Below are 18,358 nucleotides of genomic sequence, written 5' to 3' on the forward strand. Positions count from 1 at the left end.
GCGCGGCGCTGCCCCCGGCGGCCGCAGCTGTGGTCGGGGCAGGCGGGATGGGGTTGCCGTCAGGTGCAGTGGGTATGTGGGACGTGGCACTGGTTCTGTGTTTCCTTCCTCGCAGAATCACGGAGCCCAGTAGGTTGGAGAAGACTTCTGCGGTCATCGAGTCCAACCTATGACCGAACACCACCTTTACAACCGGACCCTTGCACTGAGTGCCACGGCCAGTGTTCCCTTAGCGCCTCCAGGGACGGTGACTCCACCACCTCCCTGCAGCCCATTGTAGTCCTCTCCCATCTCGGGGCTTTCTGGGCGGCCCCAAGCGGGACCAGCACAGGAGCCTGTGCCCCGAGCAGACCTGGCTCGCCCGCCTGGCCACTCGCTCCTTCCTCCTCTCCCACCTCCAGCTGCCGCCCCCGCCCGGGGCAGTTCTGCTGTGGCCTGGGCGCACCAGGCCGCTGCAGCCCCTTCCTCCTCCACCCTTCTTAGCATCCCCCCGTTCGCCTGCTGCTGCCGCCGCATCCTTAGCCCAAGCCTGAATGCCCCAGTCAGGCTGGAGCCTGTGTGGAGAAAAAAGTATTTAATCTCATCGAGAGTCCACTCTGGGAGGCTGAGGCACAGAAGGCGCCCATACCACGCTGTCTGGAAGAATGAAGAAAACAGGAGGTTAGGTAGTTTTACCGGGCTGTTTGTATCCATGGCTGTGTTTTTCAGGTACAGGGAAACGTATTTTCAGTGTGCTACAGTATGAGTTGAAACTGCACTCACTTCCCTGTTTTTTCAGGCTAGCCTGCCTAGATCATTGGTCAAGGCAGTAGAAGAAATGTTCCGTGTAACTTGTCTAGTAAAAAAAGGCCCTCTAAGATAACTAAGAATAGTTATTAATAAAAGAGATACCTGCTTTAGTCCATCTCCTTGCTTCAGTTTAACCATATATAAATTTGTGTCATTTAACTCTTATCACTCCTCACAGTGAAATTCACACTTTCTATAAAGATAACATATATAATGTTTTCTTTTGGATCCGTTCTAAACACTGAGACACAAAGATAAATTTTATAAGTCCCAAGATAACGTTCTTACGGCTTTTCTTATTGTGTGAAAAGGCTTAAGACACTGAGGTATGTCCTGCCAAGTTACCTGCAGAGTAAAGTCTGAAAGCCTTTTACCTTTTCACATTGTGGCTCAAACTCCCCAGGGCAGCAATGTCTTGTAAGTGCATTTAACATCTATTTCTGTTGTGACCAATAATGAGGGGCTTTGCATCAAGTGAACATGACTGGAGCACTGCAGGAAATACAGATGTTAGAGGACTGCAGAACTATTTACTTAGGAAATAAAAAAGAGAGGAAAACCATGACACTGGTAATTAGTGGCTGAGCAGCACCAAGCATGGTTCTTCTCACCTTCATATGAACAGGGCTCATGAAAGTTCACATGAACTCTTTTTTTACAAAGCCCATTCACAAAGAACCTAAGAACCAAAGTGTGTTTTCAAAATGTGATACTTGCCTAGAAGATATGACTGCAAAAAGTAGGTAGGTTCATCAGTTATCTGCTTACTGTTTATATTTTCTACATCCAAGGTTGGATGGTCAGACAAAAAAGGTCACAAATTCTGCTTACAGTTTCCTTCAGCTGATAGCATTTGTACTTCCTTTCCACAGAAAATCTCATTGCCTCCAATTTGCATGGCCCAGTAGCCGGTTTTTAAACCAGGAGAAGGGAATTTTCTTCAATATGGTGTGTAATTTGTCATAAAATAAAGGAGGATTCTTATCAGTTCTAGAATTTCCATTTCCCTCCTTATTGTCTTGTACCTGTAGCTGAAATTTTATTTTTTTTGCCAGAAGGGGTTACTAGACAGGTTAAGACTGAGCTTGGGGTATCTCTTGGATATGTCTGCTTAAAGATCTGTTTGTTTCTTTGGTAACCAATCTCCTCTCTCTGGCTTTCAGAAACCCTAATATTAGCCTGTGCCCAGCTGGCAAATCCATTCAAATGGTACTCGAATGAGGCATGCTTGGCTAATTCTATTCAACAGATTAAAACACTGTCCGACCAAGAAGTTGTCATACCTGAAAACAATTCACAATTGAGCACAGGATCAGCAGCAGTATTGGTAAAGACCCAGATAACCTTTCTGTTTTGAGTGGCTTCAATAGACAGCTCCTTTGGTTCGTTTTGCCTTCTGGGTGCTGTTTGGTGGTATGCTGAGAACATAAAAATTACTCTGAAAAAAGAAACATTTCAGCTTGAATTTAACAAAATCTTCAAATTAAAAAGAAAAGATACAGAGAAAGAGGGTGAATGGGAAGATGAGGAATGACAATGGTATGATGATTGGGAAGATCAAAGCTTTTAATCTTCCTTTGTTATTTCTTAGCTCATTAATCTTTCATGTGAGGATCTACAAAGACAGCTTTTAAAGGAAATGAGAAAATTACTTACCAAAGTAGTATAAAGCTTTCTGTTCCATCTCCTGTTCAAAGTTTTCACTTACTATCTTTAAGTAGAAAGAACTGAAGAGAAACACCCAAGTGATACCTTTTGTGAGCTTAGATCTTTGAACATTTTAATTTTAGATATTTTTTCTATGTTTTTACTATCTGGGGTTATAAAAACATTAAAGCATGCTTGCAGCTGCAGAACCAATATATTTAGGCAACTTTATTTATTATAGATCTTTCTTTTTAAGATTGGTGCATTCATTCCACAGACGAATATTTTTTAACAAACAAAATGTTCATCTTTGATGAATTGAATTTGACATGAATTAGTGTCACTGCCAGCAGGGTGTAGATATAATTGTGATCAGTCTGTCTGATTGCAATCAATAGAAAAGAGAAAAACTAACTTCTGACTCAAGCTGAGGAACCAGCCTAATATAGAACAAAATGTTTTCTTGGAAACCATTGCCCTCTGGAGGGGAAATGAAAAATCACCAAAGGATCAGGTAAAAATTCCTTTTTATGTCATTTTTAGCTAAATTTATGCTTTACAGTTTGTGAACAGTTCTACAGCTAGGTGCAAAAAAGCAATGCTGTCAGAAGAGCCGCACTGGCCACAGTGCTTATGTCAGTGGGTTGGAGAAGTAATCCCCATCTGTCTGCCCCATAACTCTCCTCCCCTTTATCTCTAAACTCTTTATCTCTAAACTCACCGAGCATCAATTCTACAGCAGCTGTACTTTCTCTTCTAACTCCATCTTGGATCCCTTCCAAGCTGGTGTCATCCCGCTTTATTTGCCAAAATATTTTTTATGCAATCCCTAAAGCATTCTTGTCTGCCTGATGCCAGACTCTGTATTCCATTCTCTTTCTTGACCTTTCTGCTGTTTGTTTGTTTGGTTAGTTCTTTTATTATCATGATTACCCTTTTCCTTTTGATCTTTTATTCTTGCACAGCTTTGAGAAATTGTGTACTCTTCTTTTTATCTCTCTGCTTTCATGTCTGACATCTATTGAAATAGACATTTTTCCTCCTGTCTCTGAGAACTTGACAGGGATTTTTCCCTTGGCCTTCAGATATTGATAGCTTATATCTTGGATAATCACATTTAAATGTCACCTGTAACTGAATATGAATGAAAGTGAGCTCCTGCCTGCTCAGACTTTGTCTATATATTCTCCCTGTGTTGCTGGGGAAATGACAGCATCTCTCAGTGAACTTTCCAGTCTGATTTACAGCAATCTGATATCTCCTTACTACAATTCTGATGATTGTTTTAACTCTTAAGTAGACACATGCCCCAGCCATCTGAAAGAATTTAACAGCTAGTTAAATGTCCACATGTAGGGCTAGTTCACATGTAGGGCTAGTTGTGTTTAGTATCTAATGTTTTGAAGAACAGTGCAAAACACAAAAGTCCATAAGACAAATTCTGCATTAAGCACAGAAAAATAAAATAAAATAAAAAAGAATTCTTGGTCTCTCTAATCCAGCAACAGAAACCCCAAATTTTGACATTAATACAGGAATCCAGTTTAATTTCAACATTTTTCATTGTTCAGGACAACAAATACCAAGGATTCAAATGCATTTATGTTTTTCTCCTTGATAGCATCTAGAACTTTTGCTTATTTCCTATTCAGTAACTTCATTCAACATTCACTTTCATTTGGGTAGTCAAAACATCTTACTCTCCAGTTTCTAGTGTCCTCTGCCACTCCTTATAACCCTTCAGATAAAAAATCCAAGTAAGGTCATAATAGTTATGAGTAGGGTCATAAACCCAGCAGAAGTTCAGCTGCAGAGAAAGGTTAATCTCCAGAAGAGACGCCTTAAGTCTGGGAGTACTACTCATCTCTCAGTGGGGGATTTTAAGCCCAGAAATAGGAATGGTTCCTGGAAGATGGGTGCCCCAAATAAAAGCTGGAAGTGAGGTTGTTAGTGTAACGGTTTGGGGCACTATTTTTAATCCAGAAAAAAAATAACAGGTAATAAAAATTGTCCTTCTTCTACTGTTTTCCCCTACTAAGGTGTATTGAAATTAGTGATTATCTGTCTCTTTGTATCTTTTTGCTGATTCTTGTCTTTCCTCTATTTGTGAAGAAATAACAACCTATGAGATAGCTCAGGGATCTGTGAGAAAATAGGGGCAGAACCAACAAAAAGAACCAACAAAAGTTTCAACAGTTGATACTACCCAAGGAAAATACTTGAGTGGTAAATCCTATTGAAATAAGACATTTTTGGATTTTAGATTCTTCCCAGAAGGATTTTAGTTTCTTTCCTGAAAGGCAGCATAGTAGTAGTAATTATGTTAAAGTCAAGACCTTCCTATCTGATCATGCTGCAGTGTAAGGCTTGAGCTTTATATATTTATCACCCAAAAGTGTGACACTACAGTTCACATATTCAATAAACCTGATATGCAATAAATCTTTCTCTTGAATGTAAACTAGATGTACAGTAAGACAGCTGTAAGATACTGTAAAATATACATCATAATTCTCCTTGTTCCCTTCTTCTAAGCTTTCACTGAAATAATGCTATGCTTTATGAGTCTTTTTTGGTATAGACTTTCAGTTTGTGCATCCCACTGTGATAACTCTCCCCTCCCTTAATTACTGACACAAGAAGATTTGTGGCTAATCTGTGCTGTACCTTTAACAACATGGATGTCTGAATATGGCATGAGGTGGAATCACTTTCAAAATTGTTCTTTTTAAAACCTTTGCTTGAATATTCATCTGTTTTTCCAGCTTTCTTTCAGCAGATTTTGAACAACATCTGCCAGATTTTAAACATTAACTGCCAGCCAGCATGTCTGTTGTTCCCCAGCATTTGAATTGTTGCCCAAAATCTGCTTTATTTGGATCCCTAATTCTGTAAGTTTTATTTCAAATATTCTTAAACTGAGACCAACTTTTTCTTTTTTCTTTGAGAACCATGCTCAGAAAAATCCTTCTTATGTCATTGCATCACATGCTATAAAGCTGGAGTTCACAGCACAAAGGAAGTTCAGGTATGGTGTCCAGTCCCTTTGCAGAAGTCCATACTGATCCCAGTATAATGTCTTCCTTATGAGATGCCAGTAGATTTTGTTTACCACCTCAAGCACTGGAGGCATAGCTGCTAGATCTGTGATACTGAATTATGGAGGATAGCACCATGATATGCTTGTCATATGTTACAGCATATGTGTCATATACCATAAGCAAAGCTGTTCTACTTAATACCTTTAAGAAAGCAGTAGCAGCTATACAATCATCTTTAAGGAAGGAAAAAATTGTTTTGACACTAACTTTGACTCATTTCCACATAGGTGTGTGGAGCTGTATGGATGATCTTCATTACCCTTGGATAAATCTATAAACTGCTGTGCCAATTCCATACCGTTCCCATGAATCTGCATCTTGCCAGAAAGTTGCAAAAAATTGCTTTGGAATATACTGCATGAATATTGCTCTATTTTGCAATATTTCCTAAAGAGCATAGTCAAAACCATTATGCTTGGTAACTCTGCTGCTTGCAGGACATTCAATGACTGTCATTCTCCCAGCAGTAATTTTTCTTTCACGGGAGCTGATAGGCTGTATTGGCTTGGTGAGCCAGCACCGCATACCAGTCTACTGAATCAGCTCGGTATAAGACTGTTTTGGTATGTAACCCAGCAAGCATCCATGCTGAGTTATTTTTCTTTGCTCCAGGCACAGCAATTAAGAGGTATTTTTTACTGCATTTGCAATGCAGGCAATTCGTCCTTCTTCCCACTGTTGTAGTCCGGGAAACACAATACTCTGACGTTGTTTATTCTTTGCAGTGTTGCCTGAGAGCATTTTAGATGGGATTCCAGTTAACTGAGGCTGAATAGTAGCTCCATTTGCATGGGGCAGCAGTCCTTTGCCACACCCTGCCTCTTCAGGGTCTGTCAGAGTGACAGTTTCAGTCAGCACAGGATATTCTCAGTGATCCTGGTTTCTGCTGTTAAAGGACTCTATCTACCTGTTCAGTCAGTCAGGAGAAACACAATGCTCAAAAGTAGATATTCTGGTTTTGCTTTGCCAAATTAATGACTTCAGAACAAATGCTATGAGCTTTGTGGTCACCTTTGTCTCATTTGCCACAGCAGAAAATAAGTACTTGTGGAAGTATTTAGTTAATTCTTCAGTCCTGGTTCCTCAGCTTATCTTCAGTTATGACAAGCTTGTAACTGGGGGCAAATACATTTGCTTAACAACAATTCAGCTCTCAGAATTTGAAAGAGTTTATCTCATTAATGTAATTTCTTATGAGAATAATCACTCTTTGCTTGGCATCTGATCCCTATATTTTGATGGGTTTAAATTTTTTCCTTAGGATAAGGTTATTTCTGATGGCCTTGTTGTTTGCATCCAGACAGGTTGTTTGAATGCAAATAAATGTATTATTGTAGGCAGTATGCAATGCTTCTCCAGACATGGTATTTAGCTTATGAGGGAGGTATTCCTAAATAAATCTTAAATTTATTGCATTCTATTAGTTAGTATATGCAGCATATCTTGGTATGAAATAATTCATAGCTATTACCTCTGTGTTAGCAAAATGATAATTCCTGATTAATATAAACAGCTTTATATAATAATATTCTGAATCCATATAATGAATTTACCAACATTGTACAATTTTCATCTCCTTCACTTTCTAATGTGTAAGTTTAGTGTAAAGACTGATGGTAAGCATCTGCACCCAATCTGTGCATTGATGAGTATAAAAATACTGTTACTGATCTGTATTTTTGCAGCATTTTGAATTTGTTCTTGTAGCATAGAGCAGCCCTTCATAAATTTTGTGATCATCCAAGTACTTACTTGAGCAGAAGTACCTCGAGCAGCAAATACGCTATTACAATCATTTTCTTTGGGACCACCATGTCAGTAAGTGCTACATTGCTCTGTTGAGAAACAAAATCTATAATTTTTTTTTTTTCCCCCATGGAAAATAATGTTGGCATTTCCAGTTATACTGAATGTTATGTCACTCTCCTTCACAGTATAGGTGCTATCTAGAATTTGAATTTGCCACTAGTTTCTTACAACATTCTGGACTGGAATCTGATTACATGTGAGCTGCCCTCAAAGAGTATTAATTTAATTTATATTCTCAAGGAACATTATATTGGTATTTGTCTCTTCAGATATTGTGAATTATGTATGTCCTCTGTGCTCATTTGGAGGAAAGCATTGTGAGTCTCCCATCTCCTATGCTTTGCTCTGCTAGTGCAGAACTTTTGCTTCAAAACTACAGGAGAATACTGCTCATGCTGTGAGCTACACAGAGGTGTCCCAATGACAGGTAGCAAGGGTTGCAGCAATTCAGTGTGCTCAGATGCTAAATGATCCATAATGCAGCAAGTATGTTCTGTCAAAAAAATTCTTCATTCTTCAAAAAAATTCCAGTAGGATAGCAATGTTTGTAGCATGTAGATAATAGTAAGAGTAACAACAATACCAGATCCTGATATAGCATGTTGGATTTTCAAGAGACGTCTGTCTATCCTCAGTCTGCAAATGAAGAAGCTGAGGAAGAAAAGGAGGAGTGATTCGCCCATACTTATAGAAGTTCAGTGGCAGAAACAGAACCTCTGTTACTAGGATCTTGTGCTCACTATGTGATATTTCTCTCTATCATTTGTCCCCCTGCAACTTTTTTCTGAAAGTTGGTTGAATGAGAAGAATGAAAGTGTGAGACACAGGTTAATTCAAGTGCCTATTTCTTTGTCTTCTGCTGCAGTCTACAAGTTCTCTCCCTAAATACTTGTTTCAGTTACTAAACAAATGTAGATTCAACTGCAAAATAACCAAATTTATTGGTGCTTGTGCTTGTTGTGAACTAATACAGAGGAATACACAGTTTGTATTTCAGGAATACTTAATTGTACTATATTAAGAGGTTATGAATGGAATTGAAGTCTGCAGTGGAATTTTTTCATCCATGTGTACATTTTTTTCTTTGTTTCAGCTTCATTTGATATCCAGGATGCTCTGCTATATTCTTTTATTTTCTTACTAGAAACTTTCATCTGGGTTATTACTTAAAGCAGTCTGCCTGACTTACTGCCACTCTTGATTTCCTGAAAAGGAACGCAGTAAACATCAGGAAACAGCACAATGAAGTAGAAAATGAAAGACAAAAAGAAGCACAAGGAGTCAAAAGAGCAAATAGGACAGATAAGATTAACATGGACCAAGAATCACAAAGGAATAAAGATTGACCAGCAGGAATTGAGCTCCCTTTTGGGGAAGTTTACTTGAATTTTTGCTCTGTATTCCAAACTCTGCCCTTCCCCCAGTCTCTCTCCCGCTAATCTCCTTCAGTCACTTCTACAAACTATCTCACCTACTCAACTCACAACAGAACTCATTGTTAGCCTTTGCAGAACACCTGTGAAGTATGAATATAATGACATGGCCAAACAAGTGCTGATCTATTGGCAATGAGGACATAGGAAAATTTGTTCTAAAGAAACTCTGAAGCTTCAGCTTCTCTTATCTATTATTAAATCAGGAATAGCAACAGGGAAGTGAGTAAATATCAGAAAAACCGTCATACCTGAAGTTTAATTTTTTCCACTTTTTTTCTTCATTGTATTTGACCTAAAAAAAGCAGAACAAAGGATTATGCCATTGCCAACGAACTCAGGAATAAGCCTTACCCTAGTAGTGTCATTATGATCATTATGAAACAGGTGCTATTTTAATCTCTTTTCTGTCTGCAGTAGAAACATGTATCGGTAAATGATGTAGTAAGCCTTGTTTTCAGGTGCAGGCACACTTGAGATATTTGAACGTTATGGACTGGACTTATTTATATGGCAAATCTGAACATAGCACACATCAATGTGCTTGTTCTTTGCTGCTGTACAGATGCTCATGTAAGAGAGAGTTTTCATTTCCTTCTGCCATCTAACTTTTGCTTGCCTAGTTTGTGCAACACCACCGACAAAAAATCTGCTCCTTTTCTGCACAAGCCAGGGTGCATATGGCAGTGCAGGAGGTACAGAAAAGACAGATTTCTGGTGCCAGGACATACTGCTGGTTTTGGGCAGAAAGGAAACATTGAGTCTGCCTCACACTAATTCCTTCACATACTGGGAGTCTAAATGGAAGCTATCTGTGTGCAGATCCTTCAGCACTCACGGAGACCATTTGCACTTATGTCACTGAATATTCATGAACTTTTGCTTGATTGCCCATCTTTGTGAACTCAAAGGGTTATTGCTGAAATGGTCTTTCAAAAGCCCTGAACATCTATCTGAGAAACCGAAGTCTGGAAACTACAACCTGTGTTCTACAGTATACCTGCAGATGTTTTGCAATAACATGTTTTCTGAACACAAAAATATGACACATTTTACTTTTCAAAGTCAGCAGCAGAATCTAAATATATTAGATTAATTTTCCTAACATACATACCTAGTTTGCATGTTTTCTGTGCTTTTGCTTGTACTTGGAAACTGAGATCTTTGTTCTCTGCCCATCCAGATTTTGACACTACTAAAATCTTTCTGTCTTCTTTCAAGTAGCTGAGGTAGGGATACCTGTAAGTCTCCCATGTGCTGAAAGATTTCTGTCTAAACATGAAGTGAATGGGAAGGATGTAATAATACAAAAGAAAATCCAAACTTGAACCCCACCTATAAGGAGGACAACACAGTAACAGCATGTGCACAAAAAGGGAGGCCGATTGGACAAGAACTCACTCAAACTTTCATGACTTAGCAAAATGGAGAAGTGTGTGAGGGAAGATCATTAAAGTAGAAAAGTCAATAGTGAGCAACAGCCAACATTTCAAGCTATTGAAGCTCAGCTGGAAGTATGACTGGAAAAAATAAGACATCTATTCTGTAAAGAAAAATAGAGATTCTAGTCTTGGATCTTGACTTTATTATATTGAATCACAAGTGACAATGGCTGTACACACAGAAGCTAGTAGTCCAGAAGTTGGTAAAGGATCTAGTCTTTGACAACAGAAGAATGGTGGGTCTGTAGGTATAATTGAAGTGGAAAAATATTAGCTAAGAAATTTTATAACTCCCTTACTTTCTCACATTCTCTGCATCCTTGTCTCTACAATGCCTTTATGCTACTGTCTTATTTCCTGACAGTCCTATATTCCCAATCTTGCTACCAGCTTTCAGCTTCTGAAATATTTAGAGAAAGGTTTATTAAGTAGTCATTTTCTATCTATATGAATGTGGGTAGCATTGGCCTGAAATGATTACTAGAGTGGGGCCAAAAGTTGTGTTTTAAATTTGTTTCTCCTAACTTTTTGCTTAATGCTGAGACAGAGCCAGTGCAAATAGGAGCTCTGTAGAGACCCAGAGAAGCTGGCTTTTATCTCAGAGTCACAAGGTCTGTTAATAAAGTCACCCTTAAAAGACGAAAAACAGTGTATGGAAATGGAAAATACATTCATATTTCTTATTTAATCTTCAAAGAAGAAATACTGAATGCTTCTTGGTGCTAACTTACCTGGTAAGTTCTACATATTTCATGTGGGATGGCTGCCATGAAAGTTTCCAGAAGTTTGTCATACTTTCCTGTGGGAACATGGGCATGTTGTCAGCATCACGTTGGGCACTGGGGAACAGGGTTTGACAGCACAGAGATCAGCGATCACACCGTTGGGTTGGTTGTGGTTCCGCTTTTTGAACTGACAAAAAAATAAAAGCTCCATCAATGCTGACATTTGCCATAAGATCTATCAGAGAATACACTACCAACAGATTTCATAGTGTTTTAGCTTGGTGGCCCTATAGCTTATCTACTGGGTTGGTGAGGAGCGAGGAGAATGTGGAATAATGAAGCAGGAATATGTATAAATGAAAAGAAGGGAAAGAAGTTGAATAAGGATAAAAGATGATTGGAAATCACTCTTTGTGTGTAATTCAAAACATTGTATAGCTGATTGCTGTGGTCAGAAACCTCTTGAGTACTATTATCATTGATTACTCCTAATGTAAACATGATGGAAGAGACACTGTTCTGATGATTCACTGTCTTTGTAGCATTACTCTGATGTTAATGGGACTTGGTTATGAACCAGGATCCTGCTAAGTGCTGTTCTAAAACAGACTGGAAAAATATCCCAGGTAAATTATGTGTAAGACATGAAATTACAGAAAAATGAGAAAATGCAAGATAAGAATAAGTTGATAAGTATAATTGCGTGATTAAGTTGTTAATGAAATCATAGGTACCATTGTTATATACCATTGTCAGGGCTTGGTTTTGACTGGCATCAGAGAAAGTGTGTCCTAAGAAAGAATTTGAAGGAGGACAGTGCATTAAATTTGTGGTTGCCTAGTAGAATCTCCTCTAAAGTGCGAGACACAGTATGTTAAAAAGATCAAGGGCTACTTGAAAATTTTATTTTAGTGTAAATGAATCAGCAATGGAGCTATTTTCTTGTGTTGATTGGGCAACTACCTTCTTTGTAGTAAATGAGGCCTGATAAATAAAGCAGGGATTAATCATAAAGTACCCTGAAAAAGGAGACTCACAGTTCATTAACATTCTGCATGTGTATCAACAATGCAAGATTTAATTAATCAAGGTAAGACCAAAGGATGTCATAATTATCACAAAGGGAGGTAGTGAAATCCTGTGAAAAACACTGTTGAGACAGAGCATGTAAATAGAATTCACGTATTTTAGACACACTGTGAATACAGAATTGTAGGGGTGTGGGCTGTTGCCAGAGTCCTGCAGGGCTTTGGCCAGTGCTGGCTGACAGGCAGGGAGGGTATAGTTATATTGCCTGCAGGGGTAGGAGAATCTGCTAGTGGTGAGAGATTGCCCAGGAAAGGCTGGCTTTGATTTTGACTTGGTTGAACTGCCATTGGTGGCTAATGACCTTAATGAGGGTAGCACAGAATCATATTTTTTTCATCTACAACAATTCTAGCTGCTCCTACAGGAAGGACTAGGGCCTCACAAAGGAAAATGAAAACATAAATCTTTGTCCTTCTCTAATCTGCAGCAGTGCTGTTGCTGGGTTTCTGAACTACTGCCTTTAAAATGTGAGCAGAGCGAGTCTATAGGAGAAGGGAAATATAGCTGTATGTGTGCAGTAAACAAAGAACAATAGTAGTGAGAATAAATAAATGAAGAGTGCTTGTTGAACTGAGGGAGAAAAATAAAAACTGTAATAATTGCAAGTAATTTTATCTTCAGCATGCTAAATGCTTTCATTTGAATGACTTTTTACCTGGACAAATTTGCTCTTGAAGATGGGAATAGAGATAAAAAGAACATACTGTCTTTGGCTAAGAAGTCTCTGAATGTCATACATAATGGGCATCTGACCTGAATTGATGTTCTTAGACTCAAGCTTGCTATTTATTTTGCCTATCCATAAAATTAATTTACAAATTAAAGGTAATACAGATAAAAGGCTATTTTTTATCTATTAATAAAAACACCACTGATGCTTATGAAAAGAAACAAGCACAATCCTTCCTGATAGGCTTTATTATACTATGAAAGACCTCTCCCCACAAAACACACATTTTTAAGAACACATAATTTTAAGTGCAAAAGGGAACTTTGTAAGGCTTTCTAACAACTCTCAGCTTCTCTTTTGCTGTTTATTTAAGGAAAAAAGGCCTGTGGATGTACAAACACTATTTTGCACATGCTGTTCTATACTTGGGTGTATTCTTTTTGTTTATAATTAATCATATATTTTTGGCACTGTTAAGACAATGTATTTTTTATGCTTTTTTTACATGAGTATAGTGACAAATATATATAGTTTGCAAATAAGAGTAGAAACACTTGGGCTGGTCTCAGTGCTAGATGGTGACTTCTATCTTTGCACTCTTTGATTGCATGTGTTTTTGTCAGACATCGAGAAGTGGACAGGACTTAGGCAATGTTCTGAAGTCTAAATACTCCAGCTACTGATCAAGCTGACTTTAACACAAAAGCTGGAGAACAAGTAACATAATTAATTCCCTCAATGAGGGAAAATAATCCGTTCAAACCTAATAAATAATTATTATTCATAAATCTTTATTAAACATCTAATTATTAGTAACCTAAGTGATGTAATGGCAAGGAGAATAGAAATGCCCTGCCAACAGTCCTTTTAAAAACTAGATGTGGTAGACTTCTACTTCCCATTCATACCTTGTTTCATTCAGGTCCACCCATTTCTTACACAGAGAATTTTTCTGATGGAAAGAGAGGACATAAGTGCCCTAGTCCTTCCTGCAGTCCCCTGGATTTCTCCCACAGCTGGCAGCATCATCAGGCAGAGTTTTGATCACATGGTTTTCCACACTGAGTTTGTTCGAGTCACGATACGAAGAAAAGTGGTGCTTGAGTGCATGTACACGGGGCAGCAAGTTTTGCCCAGCAGGGTGGTTTGGAAAGACTCAGCCCAGACAGTGCTGACACCATAATACATCACACAGTTTGTGTTCTCACCAGGCCTGGCAGCAGTTCTGTTTCTTGGTTACATCAGGGCAGAGAGGCAACAGGTAGCTTGGGTTCACCTGTAACATGAGGACATTAGGGCATGATAACATCAGAGATTTGTACACAGGTATTGTCCATGCAGTGCAGGTTGCCAGAGAAGGGTTGGTCTGCTCCATGAAGGATAACAGCTGGGAGCCAAGGATGAACTCAGCAGAGGCATTGCTTTGAATACCCAAGGCATGGCCCTGCAGTCCTGCAGAATCCAAAGGCAATGGTGGTAGAACATGGTCTGCTGGCAGCACAGGCAAGACAAGCTGCAGAACCAGATTTGGGGTCCATCTTGAGACTTCCAGGAGTCCAGTCAGGAGTAGCAGGAGACAGGACTGTAATATACATCCAAGGAAATCCAAACAGGAGTTAGGGCTGGTAATAGATACAGCTATAACCTCTCTCCAACAAGAGAGAAGCTGGGGCCCAAGCTAGGGCTGAAGTAGCTCCCAGCCCCATGGCAGAGGAGTGAGGTGGAGATCCCAGGTGAGGCTGGTAAGAGCATCTAAGACCTATTGGGGCACTCAGGGCCCTGGCCCAAGTGTTAATAAGCCAATTTAAAATTAAGCTTGTAGTTGTGTGTCTTGCTCTTAGTATGCAGCACCCACACAAGCACAGACAGCACCAATGGCCTCAGCCTTTTTCCCTTCCCTAGCTGATCAGGATGGAGATCCATTAGTGGGAAATGTGAAGACACATTCAATATGTATTCCATCAGCAGCTGAGCTCAGGCAGTCTGTCCACTATCTGGCTTCTTGATCCCAATCTAACCAGCTGCTGGCATCTGAATATGTTAGTCCCTGAGACTCCAACTCCACTTCTGTCACACAAACACATATACTTTGTAATTTCTGCAGGAGCTGGCTATGGGTGCACAGTGCACTTGACTAGCCTGTTTTATCTTTTTATCCCTCTATATTCTCACATTTGTTTTTCCTCAAGTCTCCTACATCTGTTTCTTTCACCACGTTTTGTTCCTCTACTAAACATCCCACAAACTTTGTGCTATCCTAAAATGCCTTTCCCCTTCATCCCATGCAGAATGCATCGTGCAGTCCCAGGCAGAAACCTCCCATGGTCTGAAAGGTGCTTGTAAGAACCCTCCCAGCAGCTCACATCAATGGATGTTACACCTGAGCAGGGGCTGATGCACTTCTGGAACAGCCCAGGGAGGAGCTCAGCCAGGGTGTCCCTATAAATCCTCATCTTGGGTTCCCACCTGCCCTGTACCTGTGTCCCCCTCTGTGTCTGCTGGTGATGGGCCTGGGAGAAGCTTGGGCCGGGTGTTATTTGGGTTTGCCTACCCACCATCCTCTTTGTGACTGTTAGTGTGTCTGCTTTTTATCCCACCCCTTAACAAAGGCCTATTTTCTTGGCTGACTTTTGTTGTTGTTGTTTTGGTTAGGGGGTTGTTTTTTGTTTGTTTTTAGTTTTGTTTTTTTTCCCTGTTAGTTTTTTTGGTGGATTTTTTTGGTTTTGGTTTTTGTTTTAATCTAACCCTAGTCACCAGCTCTTAGAAAAAAATCCAGTTAATGGAGAAAGCTGCAGCATGACTCCTTAGCAACGCAGACTGCCAAGAGCACATTAAATCCTATCTTCTCTGTTCTCTGGCTTTTCATAGCACGTTGGGCAATTTGATTGGATTTGGCCATTAGGGAGTAAATTACAGAAAGTCAGTCATGGATGTACTGTGCCAGCCATCTTTTAGTTAGATAGGCTCAAGTACCATGTGTGCCTCTCCCCTCCTAAGACTGGCAGGTAAATAGTTCTCAGGCCATTTTTATTGTCATTATTCAATATCTTCAGTGATGAATAGCTACCTAGGTCTGACACAAAAGTCCTGGCAGGCAGCACAGTACACCATAACCAACCTGCTGTCATCAGCATTGGCTCCAGTTCACTCGCCTACCCAATGCCCCGAGCTCATTCTCTTGAGTGCAGCCCATGCCCTGAGCCACTCTGCAGAGCCACATCCCAGGAGATTGATCTCCAGCCTTGACCATGAACAAGCCTGTTCCAGCAGCCTCATCCAAATACAAGAAAGCTATAGGAAAAGATTAAGCCCAATTCTTTTCTCTGCAGAAAAAATCTCTATGAATACATGAGGATGGTCTTGGTCATCTGGCAGTTCTCCAAAGCAGTGCAGCACCATCCTGAAATGAGCATAGCTGAAGAGGCTGTCAGCAGCAGCAAGAAATCTAGCTGGCAAGAAACCACAAGAAAAAAATCAGGCATAATAAGGTAAAGTACCAATATTACAACATAGCTGTCAAGCCACCAAAGCAGGTCTTCCCACAAGACACAGAGCAGATCCTCAGTGGAGGTAATCACCGCAGTCTCCATTATCAGATTGAACTGCAGGCAGCTAAATTCCAGGAAAATACCCATTTTCCAGGACCAAGAACTGCAGACAGATTGCTCAAATTTGAGTGGAAGTGAAACAACTAAGGAAATTTAACACAGATAAAAGGAAAGTTACTTATATGCGGAAATTATTTTCTTGAACTGTAATTATAATTACTGTTCCTGGGTTAAATAATACTAATAAAGCATGAGAATTTAAGGTTATGTCTTTTAAGAAAATAAGAACATTACCAATAAAGCATGAGATTTTTAAGATCCATAAAAACATATCAGTCAGAAGTACTGAAGAACAAAAATTATTAGGAAATAGAGAACAAACATAAATCATCATGATGTGACTAGTATGAATGAGATGGTGGTGCCTTTTAATATGCAGTTCTGATCTCCTTGTTTCTGACAGAATATAGTAAACCTGAAGAGGGTGAAAAGAGGAGTAATGGGGATGGGTGATATGGTTTAGGGATGGCAGTGACAGTGGCATTTGTGGTTGGACTTGATGGTTTTGAAGGCCCTTTCCAACCTTGATGGTTCCATGAATCTGTGATAGAGATCATCCAAATTACAGACCCTTGGATATGGTCTGTGACCACAAAGGGCAGACTGCATAGATTAAGACATTTAATTTAGAAGATAGCCATCTATAAAATTATGGGTGGTAAAATGAGGGTGACTTCTCTTTGCTCCAAAAAAAAACATCTAAGAAGCATCAGAGGTAGGAGATGGCAAATTCAGAATAAAACAGAGGCGATGCTGCTTCACAGTGAAAATGTGGGACTTTTTGCCACAAACACTGTGTGGGGGTAGTATTTGGAATCTGGATAGTTATCTCATTGCCATGCATTTATACTTCTCTGGAGGTGTGAACTATTGGCCAGCTTTTTGCACAGGGCCAATTCAGAAAAATAAAAATAATAAAATAAATAAATAAAAAAAAAAAAATCTAAAAGTGCATAGGCCGAACAGTGCAAGGATGATTCATCCAAGGATGGCATTATGTTGTTTCCTTCTCAGCAGTTTCTTAACTAGTCCCACAGAAGCTTCTGCTTTTACCAGACATTGGCAGCTTAGGGAGGTGTGTTTGAAAGCGTCCATGTTGACTTCTTGGCCCACTGTCTGGTCGGCACATGGTCCCAAAATTGGGTCCCCCTTTGTGGTCCAACCAGTATAACATTTCAAAATGATTAAGTCACTGGTTACTTTGCTATAACAGACAGACAGACCTAGATAGGAAAGGCTCTTGTCAGACACATAATAAGGTGTTATATTGTCTTAGGCCACAGTAAAATCTGCACGAGAATGACAGGTACTGAAAAAAAAACATTTTGCATGCTTCCTTGTTAGTCTGGTGGGACAGTTTTTTGTGTGCTAATATAAATGTGTATATATCTTTATACAGAGATACTTACCTTTCATTTTATCTTATACTTTTCTTGAAATAACTTTATTTTTCAATCCCTGGTTATCAACATCAGGCTAATATCTTTGTCTTCTGTGGTATGCTCAGATACCACAGTATCTGCAGTAGTGTAAAATAAGGTTTCAGTTTTGCTTGTGAATTAACTCTGCAAAAATTACTTGGTTGCTTGCATTCTTAAACATTAAAATTGGGTCTATGGAAATGCAGAAGTCCTTGCATGGGGACAGAGCATGGTGAGTATTGCTGTATGGTGCTCGGATGGAACAAATCATCTGACCCAGATCAGTTTAAAACTAGAGAGCTTGAGCCTCTCTGCATCACCTTTTGAAGGCTCTATATTCCAGTAACTTTATCAGCTTGTGTGCAATATGGCACAAATGCACAGAGCAAGTCTTAACTGAATGCTGAATATGAGTCACTGAGCCCTTCCAGAAAACCTGCAGCATGAGCAGCAGCTCATGAGCTTGTAACATTTGCAAAATGTGCAGGCTCTTCCCACAAATCACCCAAGATTTGCCTGCATTTCAATGCTGACTTTAAATCCAGCATGACAACTCATCTCTCTGAGTAGAGACTGGGATAGATTTACTAAAAAACAAGCACCAAGTTTAAAAGAAAACAAACA

Source organism: Parus major, chromosome 5 (assembly GCF_001522545.3).
Source record: "Parus major isolate Abel chromosome 5, Parus_major1.1, whole genome shotgun sequence".
NCBI classification, from domain to species: domain Eukaryota; kingdom Metazoa; phylum Chordata; class Aves; order Passeriformes; family Paridae; genus Parus; species Parus major.